This window comes from Quercus lobata, chromosome 8 (genome assembly GCF_001633185.2).
Source record: "Quercus lobata isolate SW786 chromosome 8, ValleyOak3.0 Primary Assembly, whole genome shotgun sequence".
NCBI lineage: Eukaryota > Viridiplantae > Streptophyta > Magnoliopsida > Fagales > Fagaceae > Quercus > Quercus lobata.
The window spans coordinates 54,472,652-54,485,082 of NC_044911.1; the positions used below are offsets into that span (position 1 = coordinate 54,472,652).

Below are 12,431 nucleotides of genomic sequence, written 5' to 3' on the forward strand. Positions count from 1 at the left end.
ATAAAAGGCTAAATATATAAGGGTATTTTGGGAGTTTTAGTGAAAATTTCATTAAAACTTCATTCCATTCCCTTTTATCCCTCTCAATTTTGGGAGAAATAAAAATTTGAAGTTTTGAGGGAATAAAGAGGAATGAGTGTTCCATCTTACTCATTCTGTTTCCTCTCACTTAAACTTCCAAATAAGAGAATGGACTTTCCATTCCCTCTGTTAAAACTTCCAAACAAGTGAAATGAAAGAATATTCTAAAATTATTCTTTTCATTCAATTCCATTCCATTCCATTCTTTCCCTCCTCCCAAACGAGGGTTAAGGCTATGTTATCTTTGTATGTGGCGTAGTAGCTAAAGTCTTTTGGTCTTAGGTGTCTGAGACAAGTTTCATTACCCGACATGTGCCTAATATGTTGATCTCTCGATCCTATGGCATTGGAACATGGCCATAACATGGCCTGGCCTTTGTTGAACCCCCTGAATACCACACTTATTTTGTGGCCCATAGAAATGTGTTGGTTCCATTCATGGGATAGAAGTTAAGACATCATTGAGACAATATCTACAATTGTTCTAACTGGTCTTTTACAACAATTACCACAATTGATTCTTGCTGCTTTTGGATTATGAATTTGAACTTTTTAGGAAAATTTTATTTTCTTTCTTGAAAGTGACAATTTGACCCTTCAGGCGTCCTGTAGAAGAAATCCTGAAGCTGCTACCAGGACCACATTCAGAAACAAAAAGGGTAAACTTCTCACGATCATGCACTCTTTGGATCTCTTTTCTATCCTCACAATTTAGGTGACTCTTGTATGCTGTACTATTTTACAGGGCAGATTCTCAAGCAGTCCATCATATGACACCTTGCAGGCTTCAGCTAATATAGACAAGTATGTTCAGTTCGTCCTAGTATCTAGGATTCTTCTTTATTGACTTTCTTATGTTGGGTCATTTTGTCTTTAGTGATAACAAATTTTTTAATGATGATAAGCCTGTATAATTGATCATTAGACTTTGCTGATAATTTTTTTTTTTTGATAAGTAACTTAGACTTTGCTGATAATTTTAGGAGCAGTATCACATTCCATTTCCATAACTGAAGCAGTTACCCCCTAATTTTTACTGTAGTTTTATTTTCAAATACAATAATGTCACTTAATATAAGAATGGGATGGAGGATGAGGTCATGATTTCAAAATCATTGGTGCATGTGTGACTTACCAATAAAAAGGAAAAAAGAAGTGCTATACTCTCCTTTATTCTGACACTTCTTGACATAATTCAGAGTTGCTGATGGAAGGCGGTCTCTAGTTCTCGTTGTCTTCATTGGAGGCATAACATTTGCAGAGATTTCCGCTCTTCGATTTCTCAGTGCTCAGGTGTGTCAAATTTGTTGCATATATGGAATCTACTCATCTGGTTTAACAATTTTTTGAATTGTAACATACTGTAATACCTGACCATTTTTTTTCCAAACATCAAAGTTTTGAAATTTCTGAAGATCATTACCAGCCCTGATTTGACTAGCCAGTGCATATGGTCTTTTTGTGCATGAAGTTATACTGTAAATGGCCAATCAAAGATTGATTTTGTTACAGATACGACAAGTTTCATGGAATTGTGCATCTTGCTTTAGTGTTCCAGACTGATTAACCAGTTACAATGATGTCTATTTTCATCCTCATTTTTAGGTTTCTAGTGTTTGAGTAACTTGTTCTTGCAGGAAGGGATGGCATATGATTTGATTGTTGGGACAACCAAAATTGTCAGTGGGCATATCTTAGCTGAAACATTTGTAGAGAGGTTGGGCTAAGGTGAAAATTTTTGTTTGTTTTTTCTTTTTCTTTTTGTAAAGTCTTACTGGCTATGAGAGTAGAAACTGAGGGTTGTTGGCCTGACTTGAAGCCCATGTAGGGCATGTTGAACTGATTATATATCTGTTAGCTTGTTGAGAGTAGCATGTATGGTTTTCTGGCTTCACCTTTTCTGTATTGATTTTACGAGGTCAAATCCCAGCAACCCTTTGAAGGAATTATTTGGTTTGAATTGAAAGAGAGTATTTCCACTTTGTTGTGATTATTTTTCTATGGCTAATGACTGTCAGCATTGCATACATGAAATGGTGCAGGAAGCGTAGAACATCGTATGCCTTAGGTGTTGTTACCAGAAAAATGAAAATGGAACCCATAATCCTAATCATGACGGTCAGATTTAGAAGCAATCTTTCTTGCTTTTCACCTACAACCTATATAACACCTGATATACGCCATCCTTCAAACCTAGCCTGCAAATATATTTCTTCGTACACAACACCATGTCCAACGCTAAAAAGACTATTTACATTTGGGTGAAATACATTGTTAATCTTTGAAGTTTCAAATGCGAGCTATATATTAGTTCTGAATTTTTTAACAAATGAGGAATGTTACCTCTGTCAACTCCTAGTTTTCTTGACTGTGTCTAATGAAGTGATGACATGGTAATTTTTTTATTATAAAAAAATTACACATGCTTGGGTCTAACGGATAAACCTGTTTTATTTGGGTCTTTCCCTAATTCAAACCCGTTAGAAGATAAATCCATATTCACACACAAATCCGATAGAGAGAATGCGTTTGTGTGCTGGCTGATCAATGCAATTGCTTATATAGAGGGCTGTTTTTTGGACTTTATTTTTTGCTATGAATGGTCTAATTAATGTAATAATGTTGTCAGTAATGACTAGTTTAGATTGAAGGGAAGTATAGTAGAGTTGCCAGAAGTTAGAGAATGCAATGGCTGAATAGCCTAAAGGTTGAACGCGACATTTTTTAATCAATGAGAGAGAGAGAGAGAGAGAGAGAGCCTAAATTATTTGCCAAAAGCCCATCATCAGTGCAAGCCCGAGACCCAAATTTGGAACAAACTGACTAGGACCAATTGGACCCGAACCGGTTGGGACTAGTAGCATATAGGTTAGGTTTGGTCAAGGGTTGTAATATTAATATACCAGCCCGGTCCTAAAAATTGCAAGAGGCCGATTGGACCGGATTGTTTACATACCTGGTAGTGATACACTAAACGTGCAATTTGTGTAGAGTGCTAAAATTAATTTTTGTTACCATTTTACAAACTTACCAAAACTATTTATTGTCAATATATATATAGGTAAAAACACAATTTTGGTCCTTACATTTTAGGGTCACAGTCAATTTAATCCCTACATTTTCGTTTTTAGTTTACAATCAATTTGGTCCATTCCGTTAACTTACTAACGGAAAATGTTTACGTGGCAAACAGTGTGCACTGTTGACACACTTTAAGCTTAGTGACAACTAAAATAATAATATTACATGCCAATTCATCTGGAAAAAAATTTAATTTATCAGTTTTAAAGAAACAAAAAAAAAAAAAAAAAAAAAATCAGATCTAGGAAGAACGTGAACCCAGAAAAATCCATGTAGGTCAAAAAACCCTTCTCTCATTTCTTTTGTTCTTGGCTCTTTGAAAAACTGAGAGATTTGTGTGCTTGTGCAATACAGAAAAATCTCATCTCTTCTTTCTAAGCCTTTGCTTCTTAACCAAGTGTCAACTGCCAAGTGCTCGATAAAATACCCATTGTATTAACCTACTTATGTCAATCCTATTGTGAACGTTTGTGAAGTTGAAACCACAAAGTCAAATCTTTTGTGAGGTTAACCATTTGATATTTGTTTGATCTTATTTTTGGATTTGCTTAAAGAATCCTAGCCTCTGAGCACACGCTATTTTTTGGGTAAGGGTTAATTTTGAGCATTTATTATAATTTAGGATTACTTTATTTTCCCAAAAAAAAAAAAAAAACCTAGGGGTGTGATGAAAAAGTTATTTCACTTGCTAGATTAGTAGGTGAAATAACTTTTTCATCACACCCCTAAATTTTGAAAAAGTTATTTCACCTGCTAAATTAGTAGGTGAAATAACTTTTTCATCACACCCCTAGATTTTTTTGTGATTGAGAAATAAAGTAATCCCAAATTATAATAAATGGTCAGAATTAACTTTTACCCAAAAAATAGAAGAACCTCACGCACGTGCTCAGAGGCTAGTTTTATCTTTAAAGATAAGTTCTCCAATATCATTCTTGCTTTAGTATCTAAATAATAGGCAAAATTTTAGGAATAAAAATACTTAAAACATTAAAAAAATATATTAAATATAAAACAGTGCTAGCATATTATTAAAATGCCTAAACATCATGATTTTTTTTTTTTTTTTTTTTTTTGCTTGAAGTTGCAAAAAAAGGAAACCAACGTTAAAGGACTCACCACCCTTAAAAAAAAAAAAAAAAAAAAAAAAAAAAAAAAAAAAAAAAAAAAAAAAACCAACATTGATGCAAATTTCTTAATTGAGTACACGTAATACTTGATGCAAATTCAAAAGACATGGTTTGTTTGAAGTCCTTTTGTCTTTTGGTAAGTTATTTTGGATCAAATTAAATTTTACGAATTTTTAAAATTTTAAAATTTTAAATGAAGTAACATTTTAAACTATCAAATATAAGATATATTTAAGGGTGTAGGTTTTTACCCCTAACAGTTAGTCTATTATTTAGAAGCAATTTTCACCACAATTTAAAAATTTTATCTTTAAAGATAAGTTCTCTAGTATCATTCTTGCTTTAACAAATTTACGTATATGACAATTGCTTATAGAGTCATCAAATGTGCAATGAAAGGTACAAAAAAGGACAATATTAAATTTCATAAGGTAGGATATTCATATTACAAAAAATGTTTTTTAACAACTACTTGATAGATTGACTACCACTTTGCTCACCCGAATTCATCCAATGTGTCTGCTATGCAATCTAACCAAATTGTTGATATGTCACCCTAAAAAAAAAATACAAAAAAATAGATAGTAAGGCTTAAATGTAAGAAAAACAACAAACAAAAATAATAAGAGGAAGAGAGGGCACCACTTTGAACACATACGCTAAAATAATGGGTCAAACCCGATAACCGCAAAAAAAAAAAAAAAAAAAAAAAAAGGACAAATCAATATATATCATTCCTATTCCTTAAAAAAATAGTCATTAATTTGAGAAAATACTTAAACACCCATCAAACTAACCAAATTAAAAAAATTAAAAAAAAAAAAAAAAAAAAAAAGAAGAAGATAAGATAATGATAAGGAAATGATAATGATAACAAAGTGTAGTCCTTTTACAATCTAAATCATGATAAAATAATAAGTTTTTGTTGGAGATAAAACAACACATGGAGAAGAAAATTAACACATAATCTGATAATCCAAGACTTTTTTTTAACTATGATTTCTTAGGAACGTGTCTAAAACAAATCAGACTTGCAAACCATAACAATTTAAGCTAAGGTGATAAACGCTAACTTTAGAGTTAAAAACTAACCTGGAACGTGTCTAAAAAAAAAAATTCAGACTTGCAAACCATAACAATTTAAGCCAAGGTGATAAACGCTAGCTTTAGAGTTAAAAACTAACCTAGAACGTGTCTTTTTGAGAAAATACTTTGCACCCAAAATTAGTTTACTCTCTCTACTTCTCACGCTGATCTCCTCTGCCTACACATCAGTATGGTAATTCTTCTTTAGCGTCTTCTTATTGGCATTGTTATTACGACAAATAATGTAGAGAAGAACGAAGCCAAATAGTATTGACCTCAAAGCCTACACATCAGTGAAGAGTCCTAAAAAATTAAACATCTTTTAATACAGCGTCTTGTGAAGGCCTGTAAAACAATAGATCAGAAAATATCCAGTAAGTCTCGAAATAACAATAAGCAAAACATGGCCAAATAGAGAGAGAAATTGAAGTGAAAAATGTAGAAATAAAAAAGTGAGATCAGAGAGAGAGAGAGGGCTGAGATTTGATCTAAGAAAGAGCTTACCTCAAATCTATCTGCTGTTGTTGTTGTTTGTAGTGAAATCTAAAGCAAAGAGGTCGGTGAAGGAGTTTGAAAACACAGAATTGAGAGAATTGGAGAACTGAAGAAGAAGCAATTTGAATTTAAAAACCAATATGAGTGTAGTGGAAGTGTGGTCCTATTTTGTAGATAATGTTTTATGTGGAAGTTAAATGAGCATTTTTACCAAATTTTGCCCCTACTTAAACATAGGCTGTAGGGGTATTTTGGAACAAAAAAAAAAAAAAATCCGGTATAAACAGGGGTAGCCCCTTGAATAGTAGTATAAATGCTGGAAGTGGATTTGGGTTGTATTTTTTCTAGGTTCACTTTCTTCCCATATCTTAATTTCTTTCTTTCTTTCTTTCTTTTTTTTTTCTTTTTTTTTTCCTTTAAAACTAATAAATTAATTTTTTTCCAGATGATGTGGCATGTAATATTATTATTTTAGTTGCCACATAAGCTTAAAGTATGCCAACAGTGCATGCTGTTTGCCATGTAGGTGTTTTTCGTTAGTGATTTAACGGCAGAGATCAAATTGATTGCAAATTGAAAATAATATAGACTATATTGATTGCCACAAAAATGTAGGGACTAAATTGATTATGACCCTAAAATGTAAGGACCGAAATGGTGTTTTCGACATATATATATATATATATATATATATATTCAATTAAGGCTAATCAAAAAGAGATTGCCCCAGTCATCACATCAAAATTACATAAAGGATTATTTATACATAAAGATGTTCGGTTTGAAGATGTCTTGCTAAAACAAATATGATGAGCTTTCTATGGGATAGATTCTTATTATTTGTGTTTTTTTTAATAGAGGAATTCTTCTTCTTTTTTATATGCATATAATAAAATTTGAATGAAAAATGTTAAGACCACAACTTTTGCCACAATTTATTCATGTGGCAAGTCTTGAGTGGTGGAGTTGTGGATCCACCACTTTTACTTCACCACTCACGACTTGTCACGTGACCAAGTTGTAGCAAAAATTGTAGGAAAAGTCGTGGTCCAAGCATTATTCAATTGGAATCTATAATGTCCAATTTTCATTATAATTGTTTTTTATGATTATGATCAAGGCAAGAAAATAATGTGTGTGTATATATATATTAATGAAGAAAACCAAAGTAAATATGTTATATATAAGTAAAGTAAATAATAAAGTCAAGTCAAGTAAATAATAGAGTAATATTATAAAAAGTAAATAATAAAGTAATAAGTCAATACTTAAACATAAACAAAATAAATTACAGTATTGTCAAAAAAAAATTAATAAAAAAAATATATATATATTGTCAAAATAAACACTTACAAGAAATAGAGGTAGAAGCATGTTTTTCCAAGTAGGAAAGAATGAAGCTTACAAGATTAGATATCTTGGAAGGTAAGAGAAATCTAGGGAGAATATGAAAGCTAAAAATTAAGTTCTGGTTACAATTGAAGAGAAGTAGCCTTTTTTTTATAGGCACAATTTGAATAGTGAATAGTGAACAGTAAATTTTACTTTTTTACTATTAGGTTTTCAATAGCTTTATTGGTATGTGTTGAAAATAGTGATGTAAGCAGTGGTTTCAGCAATTTCGTCGGTATGTGCTGACAGTAGTGATGTAAGCAGTGATTTTAGCAATTTTGTCAGTATATACCGATAGTATCATTTTTTGCAATTATAGAGTTGAAGCAGGAAATCAGTCTTCAACTAAGTCTGGACTCTGGAGTAGCAATTGAGTCATGCCCAACCAAAGTCTGATCATAGGGGTAATAGGGATTATCATCTTTTGCAACAAAGGCTCCGAAGGATGCCTTGAACTCATCACCTGAATCATCATCTTCATATATATATATATATATATATATATATATAGGTGAAAAACTTTTACCTGTTAGAGTTAAATCCAGTGAAAATGAATTCCATTAAACTAACTAACAACAACACTAGATGTTGATAAGGGTAAAATTGTGAATGTGAATATTCATGAATATAGTATCATGAAGCGACGTTCAAAATAGACCCGTCGGCCTCACTTGTCATAAATGGAAAGCTGACACTACTAAGCTGAAGGGAGTAGGCGAAGCTGACGACCCTAACGAGGCTGACGACCTCGATGAGAAAGTTGGCGAAGCTGACGACCCCGACGAGGGGGTAGGCGAAGCTGACGACCCTGACGAGGCTGACGACCTCGACGAGGGAGTAGGCGAAGCTGACGACCCCGACGAGGGGGTAGGCGAAGCTGACGACCCTAACGAGGCTGCTGATAAGGGTAAAATTGTGAATGTGAATATTCATGAATATAGTATCATGAAGCGTCGTTCAAAATAGACCCGTCGACCTCACTTGTCATAAATGGAAAGCTGACACTACTAAGCTGAAGGGAGTAGGCGAAGCTGACGACCCTAACGAGGCTGACGACCTCGACGAGAGAGTTGGCGAAGCTGACGGCAGTAAGCTGAAGGCAGTAAGCTGAAGAGAGTAGGCTGAAGAGAGTAAGGCTGAAGAGAGTAAGCTGAAGATAGTAAGCTGAAGGCAGTAAACTGAAGACCATAAGCTGAAGAGAGTAAGCTGAAGATAGTAAGCTGAAGGCAGTAAGCTGAAGACCATAAGCTGAAGAGAGTAAGCTGAAGGCAGTAAGCTGAAGGCAGTAAACTGAAGACCGTAAACTGAAGAGAGTAAGCTGAAGGCAGTAAGATGAAGCTGAAGAGAGTAAGCTGAAGGCAGTAAGCTGAAGGGGATGCACAAAGCTGACGGTCCTGACATAACCTTGACTTGGCTTCCACGCATGGGTATATAAGGAAATACCTTGCACATCACGCTCAGTGTTAAACTCCTACAAGGAAAGGATTCCGCAAAATACGCTCATAAAGACTCCTATAAGGAAAAGACTTCTACAGCAAGAAAAAAGGTCAATCCTCTACTACTATAAAAGCCCCAATATCCTCACTAGCTAAGGTACGCATAATTTACCCTCTCTAACACTTTAGAGTTGTGAGAAGTTCTAACTTGACCTTCGGAGGGTATTTGGCCGGCACCACACCGGTGCTCTCTGCGAGGTCTTCTCTTTTTGTGTTGTGCAGGCATTGTTTCGAGCACGGGAGTGTCGTGTAGCTCTCTGACGATTTTTCGGCATCATCAGTTGGCGCCGTCTGTGGGAACGAAGCATACTTTAGCCTATCGCTTTCCGGACAAAGAGTTGCATGATACTTACTCACTCGATGGCAACTACCAACAACGTTCAGGGAGACGAGCTGCGACCCACTACCCTGGAGAGGCAGGTCCAAACCCTCATGACAACAGTGGAACGTCTCACCAAACAGAATCAGGACCTTGAAGAACAGCTACGGCAAAAGAACGCCGCTATGGGTACCCAAGGGGAAAATCAAGAAGGTACCAGTGCCGAGCGAAGAGACCAAGAGGGGCCGGAAGGTAGTAATGCCCCAAGCAGACCCAAGCGACAAGATATGAGCTGTCCATCCGTCACTGATATGGCTCAACCCCATATTGTCGCGGAGATGCAGGCGATGAAGGAACAGATGGATGTCATGATGAACGCCCTCAAAGGACGGGTGTCCAGCGACCTTGATGATCTGGTCCACCGAACCGACTCGCCGTTCACCGCGTCCGTCAACTCCTTCCCCCTTCCACCAAAGTTCCGTATGCCGCAAGTGGAAAACTACGACGGAAACAAAAACCCTCTAGATCATTTGGAGTCCTTCAAGACCTTGATGCACCTTCAGGGGGTACCTGACGAGATCATATGCAGAGCTTTCCCCACCACGCTGAAGGGTCCCGCAAGGATATGGTTTAGCAGGCTGACGCCTAACTCCATAAGTACTTTCAAGGAGCTAAACACCCAGTTTGCTTCGCACTTCATCGGAGGACACAGGTATAAGAAGTCTACAGCATGCTTGATAAGCATCAAGTAGCGGGAAGATGAGACGCTAAGGTCTTACATAACACGCTTTAACAAAGAGGCGCTTTCAATTGATGAAGCTAACGACAAGATACTTGTAGCTGCTTTCACAAATGGGCTGCGGAAGGGTAAGTTCCTATTTTCACTATATAAGAATGACCCGAAGACTATGTCGGACGTGCTTTACAGGGCAACCAAGTACATGAATGCTGAGGACGCGCTTCTGGCTCGAGAGAAGAGAGAAAGGCAAGAGGATACGCGACAGGACAGAGGGCAGAAGATGGCAAGAACTGGAGACGCTGAACGGACAGAAGCTACACCGCCCGTGGAACACCAAGCACCTACGGAAGTACTACCAATAAAAAGGATGGCATGAAGAGTAGCACCCCTTTATTTCTAGTTTACCTTAGTGAATTTTAGCTATACTCCTCAGTTTTTCTATTTACTTTAGTTTTTGCTACAATAACTCTTTTTAAAGCCCAAAGGGCAGGTCTTCGTTTTCTTTTTAAGAACTACTTTTTCTATGAATGCATGGTTTATTTTAATAAGAGTTTATTCACGCATGGCCAAAGTCGCCTACGGGTGGACGGTCACTACGCTAAGTTACCTACGGGTAGACGCATGGCCAAAGTCGCCTACGGGTGGACGGTCACTACGCTAAGTTACCTACGGGTAGACGCATGGCCAACGCCTACGGGTGGACGGTCACTACGCTAAGTTACCTACGGGTAGACGTATGGCCAAAGCCGCCTACGGGTGGACGGTCACTACGCTAAGTTACCTACGGGTAGACGCATGGCCAACGCCTACGGGTGGACGGTCACTACGCTAAGTTACCTACGGGTAGACGCATGGCCAAAGTCACCTACGGGTGGACGGTCACTACGCTAAGTCACCTACGGGTAGACACGTGACCGAAGTTGACTATGGGTGGATGATCACCATACTAAGTCGCCTACAAGTAGACGACCAAAAAGGTAACGAGGCTCCAAAATTTAGTCACCTCAATTAGTCCACGACCCCAAGTGGATAACTCACAAGGTGACGAGGTACCAACACTTAGTCACCTCAACAAGTCCACAAAGTGGAGGAATCCAAGTCTACAAAATAGACGACCCTAATATGCAGTCCATTAAGTGGACAACCTCATCTCAAGAGGATGAAATATTATCAAGTCCATAAAATGGACAAGCTTATTAAGTCCACAAGATGGACGATTTCATCCTAGGAGGATGAAAAAATTATGAAGTCCATAAAATGGACACAAAGTGGACAACCATGTCTTATTAAGTCCACAAGCTGGACGACCTTATTAAGTCCACAAGCTGGACGACCCTACTAAATCCACAAAGCGGACGACATTGCTAAGTCCAAAGTGGACGACCCAATCCTAAGAGAATGAAAAATTATTAAGTCCACAAGTGGACGAGTTTATCATTAAGCCTACAGATTGGACGAGTCACTTAGTAATACCCACGAAATGGACGATTGCGCCAAGTCCCCAAAGCGGACGAGCCCATAAAGTTGACGAGTTCGTCCACTAAAGGATATGACTAAGACGATGGTTTTAACATAAAAGACAACGAGATGAACAAGTCTACTAAAGAGACGAGTTGGAATTATCCAAATGAAAAGGACTTAAACTCCATGAACCTGTCAGTTTAAGCTGACGAGATCATGGAGTGGGGGGCAGCTGATAAGGGTAAAATTGTGAATGTGAATATTCATGAATATAGTATCATGAAGCGACGTTCAAAATAGACCCGTCGGCCTCACTTGTCATAAATGGAAAGCTGACACTACTAAGCTGAAGGGAGTAGGCGAAGCTGACGACCCTAACGAGGCTGACGACCTCGACGAGGGAGTTGGCGAAGCTGACGACCTCGACGAGGGGGTAGGCGAAGCTGACGACCCTGACGAGGCTGACGACCTCGACGAGGGAGTAGGCGAAGCTGACGACCCCGACGAGGGGGTAGGCGAAGCTGACGACCCTGACGAGGCTGACGACCTCGACGAGGGAGTAGACGAAGCTGACGACCCTGACGAAGCTAACGACCTCGACGAGGGAGTAGGCGAAGCTGACGACCCCGATAAGGGGGTAGGCGAAGCTGACGACCCTGACGATGCTGATGACCTCGACAAGGGAGTAGGCGAAGCTGACGACCCCGACGAGGGGGTAGGCGAAGCTGACGACCCTGACGAAGCTGACGACCCTAACAAGGGAGTAGACGAAACTGACGACCCTGACAAGGGAGTAGACGAAACTGACGACCCTAACAAGGCTGACGACCCCGATGAGGGAGTAGGCAAAGCTGACGACCTTAACGAGGCTGACGACCCTGGCAAGGGAGTAGGCGAAGCTGACGACCTTAACGAGGCTGACGACCTCGACGAGGGAGTAGGCGAAGCTGAAGGCAGTAAGCTGAAGGCAGTAAGCTGAAGAGAGTAGGCTGAAGAGAGTAAGCTGAAGATAGTAAGCTAAAGGCAGTAAGCTGAAGACCGTAAGCTGAAGAGAGTAAGCTGAAGGCAGTAAGCCGAAGGCAGTAAGCTGAAGGCAATAAGCTGAAGGGGATGCACAAAGCTGACGGTCCCGACATAACCTTGACTTGGCT

The 12,431-nt window shown here is 38.2% G+C and overlaps 1 long non-coding RNA gene across 1 annotated transcript; it reads left to right on the plus strand.

Annotated features, from left to right (window-relative positions):
• Window positions 1–242: 242 nt before the first annotated feature.
• On the plus strand, window positions 243–2,060 carry LOC115958129. The gene is made up of 5 exons (XR_004084455.1): window positions 243–740; window positions 827–885; window positions 1,281–1,374; window positions 1,719–1,809; window positions 2,000–2,060. It is a non-coding gene; the product is annotated as an uncharacterized LOC115958129 (long non-coding RNA).
• The last annotated feature ends 10,371 nt before the right edge of the window (window positions 2,061–12,431 follow it).